The following is a 22386-nucleotide window of genomic DNA, read 5'->3' on the forward strand; positions in this document are numbered from 1 at the left end:
GTGGTACAATAAATAGTTGTTCAATCATTGAGTGAATACATGAATAATCCTTCTGGACTTGTTTACTTCTTTCCAAATTTTCTCTACCTACCATACAGGTTGTTGTAAAGATCAAATGGACTGTGGCTATAAAAATGGTTTGAAAACTACAAGTCATTGTAAAAAACAGAGAGTATGAATTTTACTCCTATTGATGTAAATGTGTGCCATCTGTGTCACGTTCCATGTGTGACCTCCTCTGCACAGTTTTCTCTTACTGCACACAGTAGAAAATAGACAATCTCCAAAACCAATCAAGGTAAAGCTCTGCCCCAGTTGTTTCTTCTATGGCTTGAAGTCCAATCACCAATGTCTGCTTTCTAGTTAAATTTAAGAAGCAGGTATGAGTGCCTGTTGAGGTCAGGGCATGTGCTAAGATTTGGGGTGATATAAGGACTAATCCAATCCACACTAAAATAGATAAAAAATACTTGTCCTATAGCTGAGAACCCAGCTCACAGTTTTATATACCAGGTAGTGCTTACCTAATTTTTTAAAAAGGATGTTGAGTTGTTCAACAGAAAAAAATCAAAAACATCACTAAAACCAATAGAAAATATATTTAATTGGAGGCTGGATTACAGATGACCTTAAATGCAAGGACAGGGAATTCAGACTTTATTCCACAGGCAACATGGGGACCATGAACAGTGGTTAAGCCAGAAAATCACATGGTCAAAGTGGTATTTTAGAAAGATGTATCTGAGAGATGGTATCTTAGACACCTCGGAGGAAACTGCATGAGAGGGCTAATGCAGAAGTCCTAGCATAAGTCATAAAGGTCTTGATCTAACAGTAAGGGGGAAAAACATAAAGCACAGATGAAAGGACTTCTAATTCTGATAATATGGCAGGCTAACATAACTTGAAAACTCTCCCTTCAAGTATGCCTACAATAGCAGGATAAAATACAACAAGAAAAAGTTAAGATTTTATTTATTTATTTGAGAGAGAATGCACATAAGCACGAGTGGGGGGAGGGGCAGAGGGGGGAGGGAGAGGGAAAGAATCTCAAGCAGATTCTGCACTTAGCAAGGAGCCCCATGTGGAACTTTGATCTCATGACCCTGAGATCACGACCTGAGCCAAAACCAAGAGTCGGACGCTTAACCGACTGAGCCACCCAGGTGCCCCAACAAAAAAATATTTTAAAAGCAAAATTAAGATCATAGGAAAGAAGGGGAAATCATAGGAGAAAGAATGAAAGCAGGTAAGTCAGCATGTAAAGTGATGCTCCATTTGCCCTCAAAATTGGAGTGAGTCACAGATCTTCATAACCCTTAGAATTTGGATTTTAATGACCACAGGAGATAAGGCCTTGAGCCTCCACAAAATGGGGGTAGAGATGAGATTACTACATGAAGCCAAGATCCTTGTAGGCCTGAACCCATCCAGGAGAATACTGACCCCTCCCAGCCCCCAACTAGCACAGCAAGATGACACAGAAACTCATTTGTCTCTCTTTGTGGAAAAAAGCTTTTCCTGAGAATGTGAAACCCTGGACCTGGTCTACCAATGAATTTGGTTTTTGAAATTTCCCTATTGGAATGGCCCAGAAACTTTCAAGCCAAGAAATTAATGTAAAAACTGGTCCCTGGCTAGTAATATTCTGGGAGTGCCTGGCAGAAGCAGTTACAAAAACACTCTAGAGAGACATTCCACAACGCAGAATACAGTTAGTTTCACAAAAATAAGCAAGCCCCACACGAGATGAGCTCACAATAAAAGAAATGGCAAAACACTGAAGGGACAAATCCAGCATGGGCAAGAGTCAATAGGAATTCACCACCACCACCTCCCACCTCCCAAAGAATGGAGCTACTGCAACAATCTGAAAGAATATAAAATAAGGATGTTTAGAATAAAAACATTACAAAAAGAAAAAAATCCACAAGAAAAACAGGGTGTTATGACAAAAAAAAAAAAAAGTGCTTTTTTTTAAAGAACCAAATAGAAATTCTAGAAATAAAATACATAGTTACTGAAATTAAAAACTCAGCGGGCATACTAAACAGTAGATTAGAGATGTTTGAAGGAAAATTTGTGAACAAGGAGTCCAAGCTAAAACATCATACCAGAATGGATTCCAGAGAAATAACAAGATGGAAAACTTGGGAGGTTAAGATAGAAAAGGTAGCATGAGAAGGTTCAATTAAGTCTAAAAGGATTTCTAGAAATGAAGGAGAGAGAATGGAGCTGAGGCAATATTGGAAAAGGTAATGGTGAGAATTTTCTAATTTGATGAAAAACATAAATCCTCACAGCAAAGCACTATATATACATATATATATATATATATATATATATACACACATTTAGGGGTGCCTGGGTTGCTCAGTCATTAAGCATCTGCCTTCGGCTCAGGTCATGATTCCAGGGTCCTGGGATCAAGCCCCGCATCGGGCTCCCTGCTCAGCGGAGAGCCTGCTTCTCCCTCTCCCACTCCCCCTGCTTGTGTTCCTTCTCTCGCTGTCTCTCTCTCTCTGTCAAATAAATAAAATCTTTAAATATATATATATATTTATATACAAATGTATACATATATAAATATTTAAAATATAAATATATATAACATATTTATGTATATAAATAAATATAAAAATATATATTATATATTATATATTTATAATGTATTTTATTTATAACATTTATACATTTAATATATTTGTTATTTATAACATATTTATAATATATTTATAATATATTGTATAATTTATAAATTATAATTTATGTATTTCTATTTTGCATATAATTTATACATTTATAATATAAACTTATATTTATAATGTATTATATATAATTATTGTAATTTGATGAAAAACATAAATCCTCACAATGCAGTATATATATAAATATATTAAAAACATATCATATATATATAAATGAATCCTGAGCAACATATATAAAAATTTGTCAAGGACCATCTTTTTTGGTGGTGATGTATTCTCCCATCAAACACCACCAGTGTTAGTTCTCTAAGGATTTAAGGCCATCTTGGCATAGTTGTCATTAGCCAAATCAGTTGCCATAGGCCAGACAATGTATCGTTTATATTTGTTCTCTAAGGGATGGTGAGTGGCACTCATTTTGTCTACATATAAGATAGAAATTTCTCTTCGAAGTGTCTGATGAATGAAAGGAAGGATCCGTCTGGGAGCAGGCAGAATGTGGAGTAGCATGAGGGCAGTGGAAGGAGCCGAGGTGTGCATCTAAGGGTGTGAATTTTTCTACAGCCCTACACCCGCATGTACATATGTATCTGTACAAAGAGCTTTAAGTACATAAATGCGTTGCCTTCTTTGGCAGGGTCACATTCTAAACCGGAATTTGAGACTCCCTTCATAGGCTTTCACTGATCTTACGCCTCCATTAAGAGATTTGGGGACTTCATCTATCATAATCCAGTTATTATTCTCTCCATTTAAGGGAGACGTTTGTTTTGGGTTTTTGATGTTGGTGGAGGTGGTTCTTAAGGCAGAAAGTGACCTCTGTCTTCACTCCTTTTCCTCTACTAGGCACACAAAAGATAAGGACTTACATTACATTTCCCATGGAAGCCACTGTATGCAGGAAGCCAAAAGCCCCTCACAAAGGACTTTTTAAAAAAAATATGACACTGTATCTGGTCATTCCTTTCCTTCCTGGGATTTGAGGCATGAGTAGCTTTTCTAGATTTCTAGTCAGCATCTTTATGGAGTTTTTCCTTTCAGTAGTAATATCATCAGCTCCCCATAGAGCACTCATCAGTGTCCCCAAGACATTTCTCCACAGGTTACTGCTGCAGGACTGTACCAAACCCCTCAGAACAGGGACACCAGCTGTGATCCCAGGAGCCACCAGCACACTGAGCTCTTTCAGAAGACTGCAGAGCTTCCCGATTTGCACACAGCACTCCCCCAGCCAGAAGCTCACTCTCCCTCAGGTACCACAAGGGAAGCAGCACAACGCCCACAAACACTGTCCTGTCTCAACTGACATTCCCTTATTATTCAGTGGTTTCCTCTGAGGGGCTCGGTATATATCTCTACCTCCCAGAACTACCTCAGGTGGCCATAAAATTTTACAAAAAGGTCCAAATTCAACTTTCAAGTCCCTTATGGTAATAGGATAATGTGTTAAATTAAGTCCCAGGAGCAATCCTAGGCACCCCACAGTGCTTAGAATAAATGTATACATTTATTTCCCCTAAGAGCACAAAGTTCTACCTACACACAGAGAGAAATACCATTCCTTTAGGAGTGTTTGAAGGTTATCCAAATAAGTGTCCTGCACGATACACACACACACACACACGCTCGCCAGATTATATGCATATATGGTATTACTACCCAAGTTTGAGTTCTAAGGTTTACATCAATATTTCACCCACGCAAACTCAGTTATTCAAATATCCTGAATGGTGTTTGTTAGTGTATTTTTCTCTCAAGACCCCTCCAAATAAACTAATGTGTATAAATTTTGAATTACGTGCTATGAAGAGGTGATGCGTCAATACTAAGGCACTTCAAAGAGAAACACTTGTGCTGCATCTACGTGACACCAAATATCTTAATGAAAATTAAAAACAGTGACTCTCAAACACTAATTTTCTACAGATCCAGATGGCTGGCATCATATGGAGTGTGTGGGTGGTACAAAATGATTCACTCTTGAAAAATAAAGTAAGTAAGTTTCCTCATGAATTCTGAAAGGAAAAAAAAAAACTGGCAGCTCTGATATGATTTTAAGAAATAATTCTTTATAGGAAACATTGTTTTATTTGCTCATTACCTTTGGATATGCATAAGAACTAGAAGTGTATTCATTTTCTCTATGTGCCTCTCCTCATGCTAGGCAGGCCCAAGAATAATTTGTTTTCCTGTGTAATAACCAGCTTTTCCTCTGTAAGTCTCTGGTAATGTCACTGTTGCATATCAGCAGCCTTTTGAATTTTAATAATTTGTTAATATATATAACTGTGTAAAATGTTCTAAATCTATGGTATAACATTGTATCACATTTATTATATAATAATATATATTGATTCAATGGTATATAATAACTACAAAACTTATAGTAATAATTATGGTATATAATTTATCTGACATTATTAAGCATTCAATATGTCACCTAAAAGATGTATACAAAATATAGTCCTTGATGTCAGAAGTCCACGGTTTTATCAGAAAGGATTCTGACTTCTATGATATCTAGAAGAGGTGTTCTTTCCTAAACACCCCTGTTATCCCATGCCTTACCCCTCCCTGTGGAGGAGCAAGTTTCCTGGATGTAACTTAAAGATCTGACAGGGATGTGCATGCATATGTCCCCCCACCACCACCACCACCACCACCGGCAGGAGCCGGGTGTCCTCTAACCCTACCTGTGATTGCAGGAGTCTGTCAAATTCTGGTGTTTCGTGTCTTAGGGAACCTATTGTTGCAGCACAACAAGGCACCTTTCTTCAGAACCAGTTTTATCAATAATAAAGTATTGTTTTGATCTTATCTGCCACTCCTCCCTCTCAAGTGGGGAGAAGGGTGTAATTTATTGCCCCCCGCCCCGCCAATACCAGCAGGGATAAGACAGGTAACAGGTAATTGTAACACAAAGCACACTGTGATCAGTGCCGTGTGAGTTCCAAAGTGGAGATCATTAGCAAAGGAGAACTCATTTCCCTCAAGAGAATTACAAAGTAGCAGAATCACAGTGGAGACCTTTCTGCCCCGGGGGCCCATTCTGCTTCAGAACTTGTCATAATTTTTTACACATAGCATATAATCCATAAGTTTAGTTATCAACTAAATCACAAACAAACATGGTTATTATGTCATTTTGAATTAGAGTTTTTGTTTCTTGCTATTGGATATAAAATTACAGCATGTGCTTCTATGTATTGGTGGCCAAAGTAAAAACTGGTGGGGGGAAAAAACTCACAGGAAATAAAACTGGAGAGGTAGTTTGGAACTAGAGGTAGAGGGTCCCACCTGTATTGTGTGCATTTGGGTCTTTCCGCTTTAGGTATTAGGCAGCCACTGAAAGTATCTGAGCAGGGACATAACCAGCTTAGATGTGTGCTTCAGGAATTAACATGGTAGTGCTGTGTCAGAGTATAAAGTGCAGCTCAGGACGGTAGGACTGGAAGCAGGGAAACCCACTAGGAGACTATGTCCTTAAAGGAAGTGGGAGGAAACCAGATCTTGAACTAGAGGGTGTTAGCCGGAATAAAAAGGAAAGAAGGAAAACAAAAGATAACATGTTTGGAACAAAAGTAACAGAACTTGACCACCAATCAGATGTGGGACAAAAGAAAGGGGAGAATTAAAGATCTATCAGTTTTGAGCTGGTGCAATTATAAAGATCTTAATTAACAGAAATGGGAAGAAGTAAATGTTCAGGAAAAAAAATAATGATTTAGATTTGAATCTGTTAAGATCAACACACTTGTAGAACACATGGGTGGAAACTTCCAAGAGGAGTTGTCAGGGCTAGAGACCGGGTTTCAGAAATGAGTCACAAACAAGGAAGAAGTAAAGCCATGGGACTGAATGGGCTCACCAAGAGACCATACAGAAATGAGGATGGAGTAGAGGGCCAAGGGCAGATTCTTAGGGGAAACTTATATTTCAAGCTGGAAAAGAAGACAAGGAGACACAGGAATAAAAGGAGATATGAGAAATTATTATCAGGGAAGCCTAAGGAGGTGAGAATTTCACAGGCACGGGGAGGTGATTAGGATGAGGGAACAGGGTCCACATATAAAGTGATTAGGCAAAATAAGAATAAAATGGAGCACTGCATTTGGTAACCAGCTGACTACTGACCTTTAAAAAAATTATGGATAAGAGCTGAAGCCAGCTTACGATTAAGAAGCGCGTTGGTGGTATCCGGATGGAAGCAGTTGACAAAGACGACTTTTTTAAGAAGTTCTGTAATGAAGAGAAATAGCGAAAGCACTTGCTTACCGGGGCCAGCAGAGCGGAGGGAAAGTGGTTTTGTTTGTGTGGGTGTTTGTCGGTTTGGTTTCTTGTTTGGTTGGCTAGTTTGATTACAGTCAGGGAGCAAGGGCCAGTGGTGAAGCTAAAGAGAGAAAGAGAGGGAGATTACGTGAAAATGACAGAGCAAAGCTTCAAGGCTCGCAAGAACTCCAATCGAGAGCCTAGAATGGCAGGTTCGCCATGGAGGAGCAAGCTGTAGAAGGGACCAGTAGAAGCTGGAGAGGTAGTACCGGAAGCAGACAAGTGTACGGTGGACAGACGGAATGAGGGGGAGACATCAGAGGCAGACCAGATAATGGAGGTGGCCAGTGGAGGAGTGGGGCTGGAGGGTGGGTGGAGTAGGCGTGCGGGTGGGGCCGGGGAAGGGCAGCTTTCCCTGGCCTGTCCAACGCACCTCCTGAAAGGAGACTCCTCTGCAGCTTCAGCAGCAGCTGCTCTGCCAGCCCTGGTCCTGGTCCCAGGAGCTTCGTTAAGCTCAGAGCACTACCTGTGCGCCTCCCCCTGCTACCACAGGGTGTTCGGAGATGGCCCTCGCCTGTCCTCCTGACGCTCCAGCGCCGGGAGCACGGGTAGCTCGCAGTCACTGTCCCGTTGCGGTGTGGCCTCCTCGGCCGCCTGCTCCTCGGCCTCGTCGCTCGGCCTGGGCCTGAGCCTGGCCTACCGCAGAGGCCCTGCGGCGTTCAACGGCTGAACCCAGGGTCATCCGCACCCATGAGAAGGAGCAGTTGCAAGGCCTCGACGACCACCTCGCCGGGTTCACCGCGGAGATGCACCAGCCAGAGACGCGGAAGCGCGCGCGCCACGCCGGGTTGGCTGCGCTGGGGCAGCACCACGCGGACCCGTCGCGTGTCGCGAGCTTTTCCGGCGCTAGCTGCGCGCGCAGCTGAAGGAGGCGTGCTCGGCGCACGCGCAGGCCCCGCTGCCTAGCGACAGCCGGGGAGAAGAGGTGCGGCCGTTGTGGTCGGGCTTCGAGGAGTGCGTAGGGCCCGTTGAGGGTGCAACAGCGGGGCGTGGATGGCGCCTCGCTGGCCCTCCTGGACCTGGAGAAGAAGCTGGAGTCTCTGCTGAACTAGCTGGCCTTCGTGCGCCGGGTGCAAGAGGAGGAGGTGGCCAAGTCGCAGGCCACTGTCGAGGTGGACGTGGCCATGGCCAAACCAGACCTGAGCTGCGCGTTGAGCGAGATCCGTGCTCAGTATGAGTCCCTGGCTGCTGGGTCAGTGGAGGAGTGTACAAATCCCAAGTTTGCCAACCTGAACTAGCAGGCGGCGCACAGCACTGAGGCCATCGGGGCCAGCCGCCAGGAGGTTCACAAGTACTGTCGCTGGCTGCAGGCACGCACCGTGGAGACCGAAGGGCTGCCTGGGGCCAAGGAGTCGTTGGAGAGGCAGGTCCTAGAGCGGGAGGGGCGGCACAGTGCCGACGTGGCTAGCTACCAGGATAGCACCGGGCAACTGGAGAGTGATCTCAGGAACACCAAGAGTGTGAGATGGCCCGCCACCTTCGGTAATACCAGGATTCGCTCACAGTCAAAATGGCTCTTGGTATTGAGATAGCAGCTTACAGCAAACTGTTGGATGGCGAGGAGACACGTTTTAGCACCAGTGGATTAAGCATTGCAGGGCTGAACCCACCTTCTAATCCAGGTTATCTGTGCCCACCTAGAATCCTCAGTTCTGCAACCTCCAAAGTCTCATCCACTGGGCTGTTTGTTAGGAGGAGGGGGCTTCTAAGATAGCCTCTAATAAAACCTCCCAGATAGGGGGAAATTTTGAAGAAATATTGGAAGAGACAGTAATATCTACCAAGAAAACCTTCAAATATAGCAGGAAGCTCTACTTCAAGCCAAAAAATATAATTCTGTTGCTTAACGAAAGGTAATGCTTAAAAGGAGATAATGTGCAGGGGCACCTGGCTGGCTCAGTTGGTAGAGCATGCAACTCTTGATCTCTGTGTTGTGAGTTCAAGTCCCACCTTGGGTGTAGAGATTACTTAAAAAATAAAATATTTAAAAGTGGGGGGAGAATATGCATTTGACTTTTAAAAGAGCCTATTCCTGAATCAAAACATCCGTCACCACTGTAAAATGTTTTCAAGACTTAAGTCTCCTGTTTAGCATCGAATATTTTCTCTATTAAGAAAACCATCTCTTAGGTTGGAGCAAACCCACAAAGGAGTTATCGAAGAATCCAGCTTTCTCACCTAAAGCTCAAGCTTCACAGCAGTGGATGATTCGGGCACAGAGGATGTGCAAACTAAAATGCTAAATCTGTGCTCGTCATCTATTTGCTGAGAATTGAAATTAAAACCTATATCCACTCACTATACCCAGCCATTACCCAGCTATATAATCTCACTCTAGGTACCTAAAACATGAGTCACTGCGAAAGATAAACCAATGATCCATGCCTGACTCCACTCTGACAGAACTGTTACACAAATGGTGGGTGTTTGTTTAATGGACACATTCCTTCCCATCCTGTTCAATTGTATGTATCCATTCCCCCCCCCCCCCCCCCCCCCCCTTCAGGAAAAAAAAAAAAAAGGCTAGTGTAGTATTCTTCACTTTAAACACATTAGCTTCTTCTTAAAAGAACTTACCCCCTTTAGCTGTCTTTGCTCAATGGATAAAATTAGATAAATGTTGACCATATCTATGATTCGTGTAATAACTTCTCCCTGTCCATTTCATACCTTACAATTTTGTAAGTTAAAAGAAAATGGCAGTAGAAGTTTTAAGGGTTGCCCCCAATAAATAAAATAATGAAAAGAGTCCCCAGTTTTTAGGCTTTCAGCTTATTCAAATCCATTTAATTGGGGAAGAAAAACCTATTAAGAATGTAGCTTTTCACCTTAACTGTGGAACACAGTAATAATGTCCCAACCTGTGATTAAGCTGACCTTAGATTTAGTAGTATAAGCTAGGAAAGGTGAGTTTTTGTGTGAATGGAAAAAGCCAAGATCTCGTCTATCTGTGACAGTTCATTTGTGGTGTTACAGAATTAGCTGTTTCGTGCCCTTATCCTTAGACAGAACCCACATATTACCCTTCCTACTAGTCTAGGTCTTAAGAGGCCTTGTTTTCACTCTCCTATACCTTTTAAGAGTGTTGAGTGTAGATTACGTTATCACCAGGACACAACACTACTGCCCCAAAGTCAAAGAAGTCACTTCTGGTCAATCAACACCACCAGCAAATATAAAAAAGAAATCTTTCTCTTTTCTTAAGGAGTCTTGCCCAACAGTTTTACCATTGCTGCATGGTGTGTAGGGTCTCCCTTCCCTACTGGAGAGGAAGAGACACTCAGACCAGAGAAGGGGCATATATGTTCCTACTCATGTGCTAGGAAGTACATTCTGGAGTCAGCTTTTCATCTGCCCAACCGTGTAGCATCTGCATTGCATGGTCTTCCATGTGTGCCAGGTTTGATGTAGGGTTAATTCTCTGTCAGCAGTCACTTCTACCACACCTAAAGAGTTGCCTTGTCCCTGTCACATATCTCCACCAAGCACTCCGTGGTAATAGGGACATGATACTTTTACTGAACTTTCTTATTCCAGTACATCCTTCAGTAGTCCAAGGAACTTGTAGGATACTTTTCTTCCTTTCCCTTACTCCATCCTTGTCTTTACTCCCCACACTTACTGTAAAACATTAATAAAATAAGAACTTAAATCATGCAAATCCCACCAACATTAAAAAAAAAAAAAGTGGCTTTCCTTTGGGCCTATGCACTCTAAATCTGGAAGTCTCCCCACTCCATCACCCTCGCTGCCTCCCCCCCACCCCCACACAAATGCCAGCCTGTCTGACATACAAAATCGTATGAATCATGAAAGCCAAAAGTCTATTTTAATCCCAAAATTACCTTCCACGTTGCTTTTTTGTAACTTGTGTTGTTCCTAATTATGGTATTAACCAGTCAATGTTTTAATTTTTTTCTAATTCTAGAAGATGAATAAGGCCAAAAATTTATAAATAGACTAATCCACATTACTAGTTTCTGCGTTTCTTCAAAAGACAGGATGTCAGAGAGAAGACATTTTTGAGATAGAATCTGTTATCAGGCTAAGTGCCATAAGTCTGGGTTTTTTAAGAGGCTTAAATCACAGTGCAGTGCTTGCATTACTCCTTGTAAAGCCTATTTGTGCTGATAGTACCTGACCGACTCTCTTCTGATGATGAAAGAATTGGGAAGTTGGAGTCATGGCATGATGGATTTGGCAGAAGCTTTTCTGTATTTCTCTACCATTGTCTGGTCTGTTGGGAAAACCAAAGGATTGCTCCATGCTCTTTTGTTTTAGTTCTCCTTACTTATCTTCTAATGTTTCTGGTTGTTTGAGTTATATTTAGAATCAGACACTGTGGGTGATGGAGAAAGAGAGAGGGAGAGAAGGAGGAAGGAAGGGACAGAGAGACAGAGACAGAGAGAGAATCAGAATGAGATTTGAATCCTGGTTTGGATTCTGGCCTTTTCTGTGAAAGGGCAATCCCCCAGAACTAAAACTCATTCTTTACTTTAGGACTAGTAAATCCCCCAGCAGAAACACAGCAGTGGTAACCTTTGTGGCTTCACATCTGTGAATATTTGGGCTTATGTGGAGCTTTGTGAATCCGTCTCTCCAGCAAGAAGGCTCTGGGGCTTACAGTTCACAGAGCTCGCCTTCCAGGGGCATAAATCCCCCTGTTGGAGTCTCCATCCAGACATCTAGATGTAGCAATGACACCAACAGCTTTCATTCTCTCTCATCAGGAGCTTGCCCCACTGTTAGGCAGATTGTTGACTTTGCTTCCCATAGGTGGCAAATGATTTTCCGTATCTACCTAAGGATCACTCACATATCCCCTTGATACTGCCCCCGCACCCCCACTTTATCCTTGGGTCTCAAGGTGGCAGACAGAGTCTGCCAGTTTTATTAGGTATGAAGGTAATTGATCAGTCCTTCAGAAGGCAGAGCCCTGAAGTCAGAGCCTGTCTGCACAAAAGGGTTAAGGTCCACTAGCCAGGAAGAAGGAAGGCCCTTGGCCAAAGGGTGATTTATGCTGTGCCAGCCCTCTAAATCCTTCCTCTGTGTCCCTTCAGAAGAGTTCCTACCTGGACTCAGGCCTGCCCTCCATGGGCTGTGTGCCCAATGCACTGGACCCGGGCTCCCTCCTCCCTTGTGTCAGCATTTACCAGCCCTGTGTCCTATTTCTGTCACTTCTCTCCTAGATGATAGGCAGCAAAGGACACAGGCTAAACAGGTAGGCATTGGAGATGGACACTGGGGGTTTGAATCCCAGTAAGCCACTTAGTAGCTGTGCAACCTTGGGCAAGTTATTGACTTCTCTGTCCCTCCCTTTGCTCATCTATAGGAAAGGAATAATAATAATACTACCCTATGACAGGGCTTTTTGAGGAATGATGAGTTAAATTGTGCATGAAGTGCTCTGTAGTGCCAAAGAAGTGTTAGTTACTACTTAAAAAACTCACTCCTCAAAGGTGTTCAAAGCGATAACTGTTTTATGTGTTGTCACTTACGTGATTTTTGTATTTTAATGAGAGCCTTGCCATAAGTGTCCAAGGAATTAACTTCAAAGGATTAAACAATAGAGACAAAATAGAGGTCTTCCGTTACTCTTAAATCATAGTAATGCAGCTGTCCAAAACACTGGCCTTTCCAGGCAGATATTCTCTAATCTAATACTTCCTTTCAATCAAGGAGAATGAGAGTGCCTGCTTAAGAATCATCACAGATCAAAGACTTAATTAATCCAGGAAGCAAGCTGGTCAGGGCTTAAACAGGGTCAAAGTCATTCCCTACACTAAACACCACAGTGCAAAGGAAAGAACAGTACATTTAACTACCTGCCACTCTTTTTAGATTTTGTTTTTCCTCATCCTGGACACAAAAGTAGGTAGCCAAGAGGATGTCCATAAAGGAACAAATGTTAGTAAAGAAAATCACCCAAAGTAGAAAGTTAATAACACAGACTTAGATGATTTATTTCCTAATGATCTCATAATTCTCAAATATGTCTGACTACAAAGTATTCCTTAGGGATGAGAAGCAAAGAAGAGCTTAGATGGGTGACGAAACTAGGTCCTGAAGAGTGGAAGATGGGTCACTAAGGCTAAGATCTCCCCTTCACCCTGTTTTCACAGCTCACTAACGTTGGTAGATCTGAAGTCATGGAATGGACCTTTGTCAATTACTACTCTCATCATTATCATCATCCTCACCCTTATTATTAGGCTGTTCACATTCTGCACCCTCCCAGTTTTTTTTTTTTGTTTTTTTTTTTTTTTTAAAGATTTTATTTATTTGACAGAGAGAGAGATAGCGAGAGCAGAAACACAAGCAGGGGGAGTGGGAGAGGAAGAAGCAGGCTTCCCGCCGAGCAGGGAGCCTGATGTGGGACTCGATCCCGGCACCCCGGGATCATGACCTGAGCCGAAGGCAGACGCTTAACGACTGAGCCACCCAGGCGCCCTTGCACCCTCCCAGTTTTGAGAAGACTTCTTTTCCTATACATCTTGATGCAAGGCAAAACTTGCTTCCCATTGCAGAAGCTGAAGACCCTCTCCCAGCGTCCCTCGCACTTGGAGCTCAGACTATGACGAGACTCAGACGCATGCATTGCCGCCTTTAGCTAGCGGTACAAAGAAGCAGAGGCGAGGCACATACTTGCCGGTGGTTGGCAACAGCAATGTCAACAACACCGACGGCCTACCCCTGTGGTTCATGACTTCAGAGCTCAGGCTGTGGCGTCCAGCATTATCCCCCTAGATGGGCTCTGGAGCAAGAGTCTGGCTGTGGTCCTGGCTGCTGCCAGGCCTCATTTGTTCCTGCTCGATTTCGAAGACTGGTTCTGTAGTCTGTGAAATACACAATATCCTTTTATTAAACGCTTTTTCTGCTTAACTTGACCACATCTGTTTCAGTTGTTTGCAGCTATAAAACCCTGACTAATACAACTGGTGAGACAAGATTTTTACTATGATGGCTGGGACTGCCAGCAGTCTGCCAAGGTTCTCCATTTCATCTTTTGGTGATAGAACTTGGATTTTAGCTGTAGCGTAGGTCCTGATCTTACAAAGAAAGGGTGGGTGCTAGTTGTTCCGTCTGTGTCTTTTCTGGGTCAGTTGAATTGATTGATTTTTTCTTCTCATTACGTTTTTTTTTTTTTTTTCAACTTTTTTGCATGCCTGGTCACTTTTGATTGGATGTTAAACACTGTGAATTTTATCTTGTTAGGTGCTGAATAATTTTGTATTCCTATAAATATTCTTGAGTTTTGTTACGGGATATGGTTAAGCTACTTGGTGTATTAGTCTCCCGATGGCACTGTAACAAATTATCTCAAACTTAGTGGCTTAAACCGTAGGAATTTATTCTTTCACAGTTGTGGGAGCCAGAAGTCTGAAACCAAAGTGTCAGCAGGGTATCTCCAGGGGCTCTAGGAGAGAATCTTCTTCTTGCCTTTCCAGCTCCTGGTGGTGCCTGACATTCCTTGGCTGTATCATTCCAATCGCTGACTCTGTCTTCACCCCATTGCTTTCTCCTCTGTATGAATCCAATCTCTCTTTGCCTCCTCTTTTTTTTTTTTTTAAGATTTATTTATTTATGAGAGAGAGAGAAAGTAAGTAAGCGCATGAGCAGGTGGAGGGGCAGAGGGAGAGAATCCTCAAGCGGACTCCCGACTAAGCTCGGAGCCAAAGTCGGGACTGGATCTCATGACCCTGAGATCATGACCTGAGCCGAAACCAAGAGCTGGGTGCTTCACCGATTGAACCACCCAGGCGCCCTCTTTGCCTCCTTCTTACAAGGACACTTGAGATGTCATTTAGGGCCCACCTGGCAAATCCAGGTTGATCTCTTCATCTCAAGATTCTTAATGTTATATCACATCTGTAAAGATCCTTTTTCCAAATAAGATAACATTGATAGTTTCCAGGGATCAGGACTCGGTATCTTTGGGCCACCATTCATTTCATTACATTTGGAAACAATTTGAGGCTTTTAGGTCTTGGTTTTGTTTGTTTGTTTGTTTTTTAAAGATTTTGTTTATTTATTTGACAGAGAGAGCAAGACAGCACAAGCAGAGGGAGTAGCAGAGGGAGAAGGAGAAGCAGGCTCCCTGCTGAGCAGAGAGCCTGATGTGGGGCTGGATCCCAGGACCCTGAGATCATGACCTGAGCCGAAGGCAGATGCTTAACCATCTGAGCCACCCAGGTGCCCTTTTAGGTCTTGTTTTAAGCTTTGGTGGGACCAGAGCAGAGTTTAATCTTGAGCTCATTTTGCCTCACTACTGAGGCAAAACCCCGTGAGAATTCTACCTGATACCCCACGAATTAGAAGCTTTTCTGCTCTGGCTAGTGGGTAGAGGAGCTATTCCTGACTGTGAGCTCTAGAGAATTGTCCTTCTAATAGGCTTAGGTGATTCTTTCCCAGACTTTGGCTGGTTTCCTCACACACATGCAGTAATCAGGGCTCAGCGGAGACCCAGGGACGGGGGAGCCCTCCGCAGATCTCTGGAGTGGTCTCTGCACAGCATCCTCCTCTCCCATACTCTGCCTTCTGAACCCTAACTACCTGGGCTCCCGGGACTCCCAGCCCAATCCTCAACTCTGGATTTCCCTATTTGGCACCATGGCCTGGGGCAACTGTGGGGCTCACCTCACTTGTTTTCTGTCTCTCAGGGAACTCTGTCCTTTGTCACTCAGTGTCCAATATCTTGAAAACCATCATTTAATATGTTTTGTTTCTGTTGTTGTTTGAGTAGAGATTATAAATCTAGTCTGTTACTCTATCTTGGCTGGAAATCGAAAACCCTGGTTTTTTAAAACTAAAAATTATAACCAACTGTGCCCTCCCTTCCCCCTTCTCCCCTCTTGCTGACTAGGATGTGGATGTGACTGTGGGAGGTGGAGCAGCCATCTTGGACGATGAGGTAAGAGCCAAGGTCTACAGAAAAACAAGGTAGAAGGGATCTGAGTGCCAGCACCTCACTGCCCACCAAATGCCTACAGAGAGAGAGACATGACTCTACCTTGTTCAAGCCGTCATAGTCTTAGATCTCTTTGGGTCTGTAGTTCGGTACCTATTTAATATAACTGACTTGTGAAATATCATAGTGTCCTCTAGTTTTGCCCTTTCTGGCAGAGTGATTTGAAAATTGATACAGTTCGTCACTGAATGGGGCCGGTGGCGGGCCACTACACACATCCTTCTCAGGAATTCAAAACTAATTTCCCATGGGGAAAAAATGCATATATATATATATATATATATATATATGTGTGTGTGTGTGTGTATGCATGCATGTGTGTTGCATAAATCAATAAACACTGTAACTCATTTTTACTTTTAACAAAATTTTTGAGCACAATAAATAACACTTACTTAGTGGCATTTTATGACATCTACCTTCTAGTCCAGGGGCCATAAAACTATGACCTGTGGGGGGCGCCTGGGTGGCTCAGTCGGCTAAGTGGCTGCCCTCAGCTCAGGTCATGATACCAGGGTCGTGGAATGGAGCCCCGTGTCCCCTGCTCAGCAGGGAGCCTGCTTCTTCCTCTCCCTCTGCTGCTCCCCCTGCTTGTGTGCTCTCTCTCTCTCTCTCTCTCTGACAAATAAATAAATAAAATCTTTAAAAACAAAACAAAAAAATCTATGATCTGTGGACTAAATGCGGCCCATCACCTGGTTTGGTGCAGCCCACAGCCAAGAATGGTTTTTACATTTTTATATAGTAGAAAACATCAAAAGTGAAAATTATACAAAATTCACATGTCAGTGTCCATCTGTAAAGTTTTATTAGCACACAGCTACATTCGGTCATTTATGTATTGTCTGTGGCTGCTTCCATGCTTTAATGGCAGAGAGGAACGTCTGTGACAGAGACCACATGACATGCAAAGTCCCACACGTTTACTATCGGACCCTTGCAGAGAACATATATCAACCCCTGTTTTAGTCCAAAACTCTAGTTCGACCACTTAATAGGCACTTGGATGGCATTGTTATGTGACGTTAAGAGGATCTTCACTTACAGCACCAGCAAATGATTAAAAAGCAAAACAAAACAAAAAAACCCCAGGGCCATAGGCACCAAGCTCACTCACAGTTCTGGAGCGTGTAAACAATCAAGTGTTCACACTAGTCAACAGCTGGGGGGCACGGCTCTTCTCCAGGTATTTCAATCCACCATGGAGCACACAGCCTAACCAAGGTTTTGTACTCACTCAGCCCACCAGATTTGGAATTAGACTAGTCTTGACCCTCATCTCTACCTCCAGAAAAAAAAAAAGGAGCTTCAAATTTTTGCAATTTTTGTTTATAAATAATGTATTGGAATATTTCAAATCATCAAAATTCAAATTGACCAACAGCACAACCATACTATAATGAGAAATGTGCCTCTCTCTTTCATCTAGAGAATTATCTTCCTTCTGTCTTGTGCTTGATTCCACTGCCCAAAACCTTTACAGAGCCGTGAACTAATGAGAGAGGTACTGTTCACTTTAGTACCGATTCCACTGGGGCCCTAAGTTAAAAACCCCTAAACTGTGTGATCTCTCAGGCTCTGTTCATGTCTAAGGGAGGAGGGAACATTTGCCAAGCACCAGCTTCTCAAAATAGGAGCATCAAAGAATTGAGGGGAGAATTGCTAATGTCGTATGTGGTCTAGAAACTGAGGAATAGCCGAATCCTGCCTTAAATCTTTTGAAAGTCTCTTTTGAAAGCCTCCCGGAGAGAGGTAACTGTACAAATCCTGAAACCAGACAAAGTAACACTTTGTTCCCAGCAGGGTTTCGATACCACATGCAATGTAGAATCCAGGGAGCTAGAGTGAACCCATGGAAGCCTCCTTTGGTTCCATAGAAGAGAAGCCTGAGGAAGCCTGTCTCTGTCGATTTCTGCCTTGAGGTCCACAAGTGCTGGATTAAGGAAAGGCCCCACCCAGCAGAAGAAGAAACCTTTGCTTTGAGGCCTACAAAGGGAGCTGGCCTGGGCTTCCCACACAGGTACCCAGGCCAGGCCGAGGAGTGAGAAAGAGGCGACAGGTCTTCCCAGTTCTGAGGAGCAAGCCCTTGGCCACCCAACTCCATCATTCCCAGAGTGGAAGAGAAAAGGGAGGGAGTTGAGTGCACCCACCTCCGAGACTCCCTAGGCAAAGGGAGTTGACAGGTTTTGCAGAGAGATCTAGAGGAGGTGGCAGAAGACTGCCCCCTGGTTGGGCACAAGGCCTCTATCTCAGCCCACTGACGCCCCCAACAGGTGCGACGGCTGATGAATGTCCTTCAAGCACCAACCACAGCGGAGGAGGGCAGGGAGGTGGACAGGAGGAGTGTTGAGCTCCCCCTAGAGGCCAGGGCCAACTACATGCCAGAGGTACCGAAGATCCTTCGTTCCTTTGAGGTGGTCTGATGGCGTCCATTTAACAAGGGAGGAAACCAAGGCTTAAAGCCGCGGAGGATTTGAGGAAACAGTGTGATACAGTGGAAAAAACACGAGCTTTGGAGTCAGACAAATCTAGGGTGACTCAGCCAGCCACTGGCTATATATGATTTAGCCGAGCTACTCCAAGGTGTTAAATGCAAAAGTACAGTGAAAGCATACTGCACGTGCAAGACTAGCATTCAGGCTGACATGTGATAGGTGGGCGGTAACTTGAGTTATTTGCCTTCTTTTCCCAAGATCACAGAGTCCGTAAGCAGCAGGAGGACATGGAGTTCGGAGCCTGGTCTTCCTGGCCAGAACCCCAGGTGCTCTCCTCTCCCTGATGGCTTCCTCTCAGCTTCCCCTGAGCATAAAACCCAGGTTCCCATTTTAGAAATTTTTCACAGTTAAGCTGGTTGATCTTCATATCTTAGGCACAGAAGATGGTTCCCAAACAACCCCTTTTTAGGTCTAGAGTCCAGTCCCTTAGGCACAGCCTCTTCACTCTCACCTCCTGGGAAGTGTAAACACCCCTCAGGAAGGGCTGGAACTAGAAGGCTGGCCAATCTTGCCCTTTCCCAGTGATTTTTCAGGCTCACAAGGGAAACCCTTGAAGGGAATCCCTCTGGGCAGCAGAGTCCATCCCTTTTATGGACAGATTCTCCTGCCCTGCATAGCAAACCCTGAGCGCATTTTTTGGCATGTAAAAGGCTACAGATCTTTTTGCCCGAAAGGCAAACATGCTTCTCTGATTCATAAAAATGGCTCAGTTTAAAGGTTTGCAAATCCCATTGAATGCCTCCTCTATCTAGGCTTAATAAATAGTAAGATACTAAAGCCAAAAGGATCCCCCTATTTACAAAATGATTTTGTATCCCTTGCTACCTCTAAACTAGGGTTTCTCAACCTTGGCACCATGAAATGTTGGATGGGGCAATGCTTTGCATTGTGGAATGCTCGGCAGCCTCCTTGGCCTCTACTGGCCTCTACCTTATGTGCCAGTAGCAATGCCCCACCCCACCCCCAAGTTGTGACAATCAAAAATATCTCCAGACAGGGGCCCCTGGGTGGCTCAGTCGTTAGGCTTCTGCCTTCGGCTCAGGTCATGATCCCAGGATCCTGGGATCGAGCCCCGCATCGGGCTCCCTGCTAAGCAGGAAGCCTGCTTCTCCCTCTCCTGCTCCCCCTGCTTGTGTTCCCTCTCTCACTGTGTCTCTGTCAAATAAATAAATAAAATCTTTAAAAAAAAAAATATCTCCAGACATTATCAAATGTCTCCTGGGGGGCAAAATCACCCCCACCCCCAGAATGACTGCTCTAAACAGATCTGGTATGAGATTTAAAATGGATTTGGAGCCTGCAATTTTTATTTATTTTTTACTTATTTTTTTGAGAGGGAGAAAGAGAGAGCACAAGAGCGGCACGGGGAGGGGCAGAGGGAGAGGGAGAATCTTAAGCAGTCTCCACCGGGAGAGCAGAGCCCAACGCTGGGCTCAATCCCACAACCCTGAGATCATGACCTGAGCTGAAATCAAGAGCCAGATGCTTAACAGACTGAGCCCCCCAGGCACCCCTGAAGAATATTTTTGATCATTCAGGTAAGATTTTACAGCAGGGTTTAGCATGATTCATGGAAAGCAGACTCAGGACCTTGTGATGGGGGTTCCATTCGGCCCTCAGTATGTGAATCTGTACTAAACATCCACCATGGGGGTTTTCTACTGATTTCTTAAGAGCAGCTTTTTACTCTGATTGTTTCCATTCTTCTCCTAAAAATAGAGTTCAGCTGAACCATTTTGGCTAATGTAATAGTCTAGAATGGTTGGGCTCTGAGAGGCGGAAGTTTTTACTATGAGTTGTGCACAGACATTTTGCCATTTATTCACAGGTAGTGTGCGAATGAAAAGCTAAGCAGAAGTCAGTGGCCACAAAGATGGCGTTGGAGCAGATTCTGCTTATCGTTCCTTTCCTCCAGAGAAGTTTCCCTTTCTCTCCCTTTCTTTCTCTCTTTCTTTCTCTCTCTCTCCCTTTCTTTCTTTCTTTTTCTTTCTTCTTTCTTTTTCTTTCTTTCTTTCTTTCTTTCTTCCTTTCTTTCTTTCTTCCTTTCTTTCTTTCTTCCTTTCTTTTCTTCCTTTCTTTCTCATCTTTTGACCTTTCTCCTCTTCGTTTTCTCTCTCCTAATCTGCTGATCTCAGAGTTCTCTTCTGTCCTACTCTGTACTGCGTATTCTGTGGTATTTTGCTTTTCCTACTGCTTTACCACTTTTAATTCCATCCTCTTTTCCTTTTTATTTTCCTGGGCATGGAACCTGCCGAGGATTCTCTCTGTCCCTCTCCACCTTCCCCCCACTCGCTCACATGTTCTCTCTCTCTCAAATAAATAAATAATATTCTGCAAACAACTGATCCAAAATCCATAAAAATATAATAATTGCTATTTATTGATCATTTATAATTGTTCCTACAGCAATGCTATAAGGTGAGAACCATTAATCCCATTAGGAATGGAGACATGGCCAAGAAAAGTTGAGGAACTGGCCCGGGCTCACACAGCCAGTCACTGGGATTGGCTCAAGACCTCTGGGTCATTCCCCCAAGCCACACCTACCCCTCCCCCCCCCCACACACACACACAATCACACACACACAATCACGCAGTCCTGCGCTGCCATCTGGTTGTATTCAATGCATAGTTTGTGCTACAGAACAGTAAACCCAGAAATTCTAAGTTTTTTACCCATAAAAGCTGAAACAAAATCCTGCTTTGTGCTCAGTTCATAGAATTATAGAATTCCAGGACCGGCAGGGACACCAGGGTCATAAAGTCCCCCTCTCTTTTTTTTGCAGATGACCTAAACCAGGCTCAGGGAGTTGAAAGGGCCAAAGTCAGTGTTAGCTGCTACAGTTAACTAGAAAATTCAATTAACTCAAAATCCTCATTCTTGAAAATACCCTGTTCTTGTGGGTTTTCTTGTGCCCCCGAGGGCACATCCTTCTCTCCCAGGGGGCTGCTTTGCTGCTTTCACACCAACTGTAGGGCCTACAGAGCCCCCCGAGGGCACAATTTTGCCCCCCTCCTGTGGTGGGGGGGAGGACCAGAGGAGCAGCCCCCTACAGTTGAGGTGTCCGAAGGGAGGGGACCCAGGAAGTCTATCTCAGAGGACTGCAGCTTTGCTAGGAAGCTATGTGGCAAAATCGAAATCAGCACTTCCCAACTCTTTCCTCGATCCTATTACTTTTATCATCTAGGGCTCCCTTTAAATACAGTGTAACATAACAGGCTTATAATTCAAAACACATTTGGACAAAATGTAAAATCCGTACTCTACAAGCCCATGAATGTAAGAAGCAATGTTCCCTTCAGGCCTCCTATTGAAAGCAGACAACACTTCTTCAAACAATCTGACATTTTTTTGTCTGCTTGCTTTCACGCTCTGCAACATCCACTCACTGTTGTTTTCCTATCGATCAACTGCTAAGTTTCACATGGGTCCTCTTGCTGGTATGTGAGTGCATGTTAAGCGCTTGTGTTGTTTTTTTTTTTTTTTTTTTTCAGGACAGACATTCCCTGCTGTGCTTTTCCTGGATTTGGACTATTTTTATTATTTACTTTATGTTGCCAGGGAGACGGGGAGATCACAGATGTTAAGAGTTGGAATCTAGGGCCACAGGAGACATTTATCATTGTACTTTGTATGAAGTGGGCTCTTGTTCCCTGTTTCTGCAGAGCCTCGTATTTATTTTATAAAAGAGTTACTAATGAGGACTCAAGCCTAATGAATAATATGAAACTCTGCTTCACCCCCACGGCACATTTTTTCGTGACGGTAAGTGATCCTATAAGAGAGCAAGGTGGGGCTCACAAAAGCCCAGAGATTAGCAGCTGTCAATTTATTCCCTTGTAGGAGACAGAATGATGCCTCAGAACAAGGGAGCCATTCATCATT

General features: G+C 43.7%; 1 protein-coding gene and 1 pseudogene across 1 annotated transcript in view; one reads left to right on the forward strand and one right to left on the reverse strand.

The window, feature by feature from the left end:
* CALD1 (caldesmon 1) overlaps nucleotides 1-22386 on the reverse strand; it is a 287920-nt gene that overhangs the window by 210813 nt on the left and 54721 nt on the right. The window lies entirely within an intron of this gene.
* LOC116630608 lies at nucleotides 7312-8871 on the forward strand (annotated as a pseudogene).

The sequence above is a fragment of the Phoca vitulina genome, unplaced genomic scaffold (genome assembly GCF_004348235.1).
Source record: "Phoca vitulina isolate PV1807 unplaced genomic scaffold, GSC_HSeal_1.0 scaffold4, whole genome shotgun sequence".
Classification (NCBI taxonomy): Eukaryota; Metazoa; Chordata; class Mammalia; order Carnivora; family Phocidae; genus Phoca; species Phoca vitulina.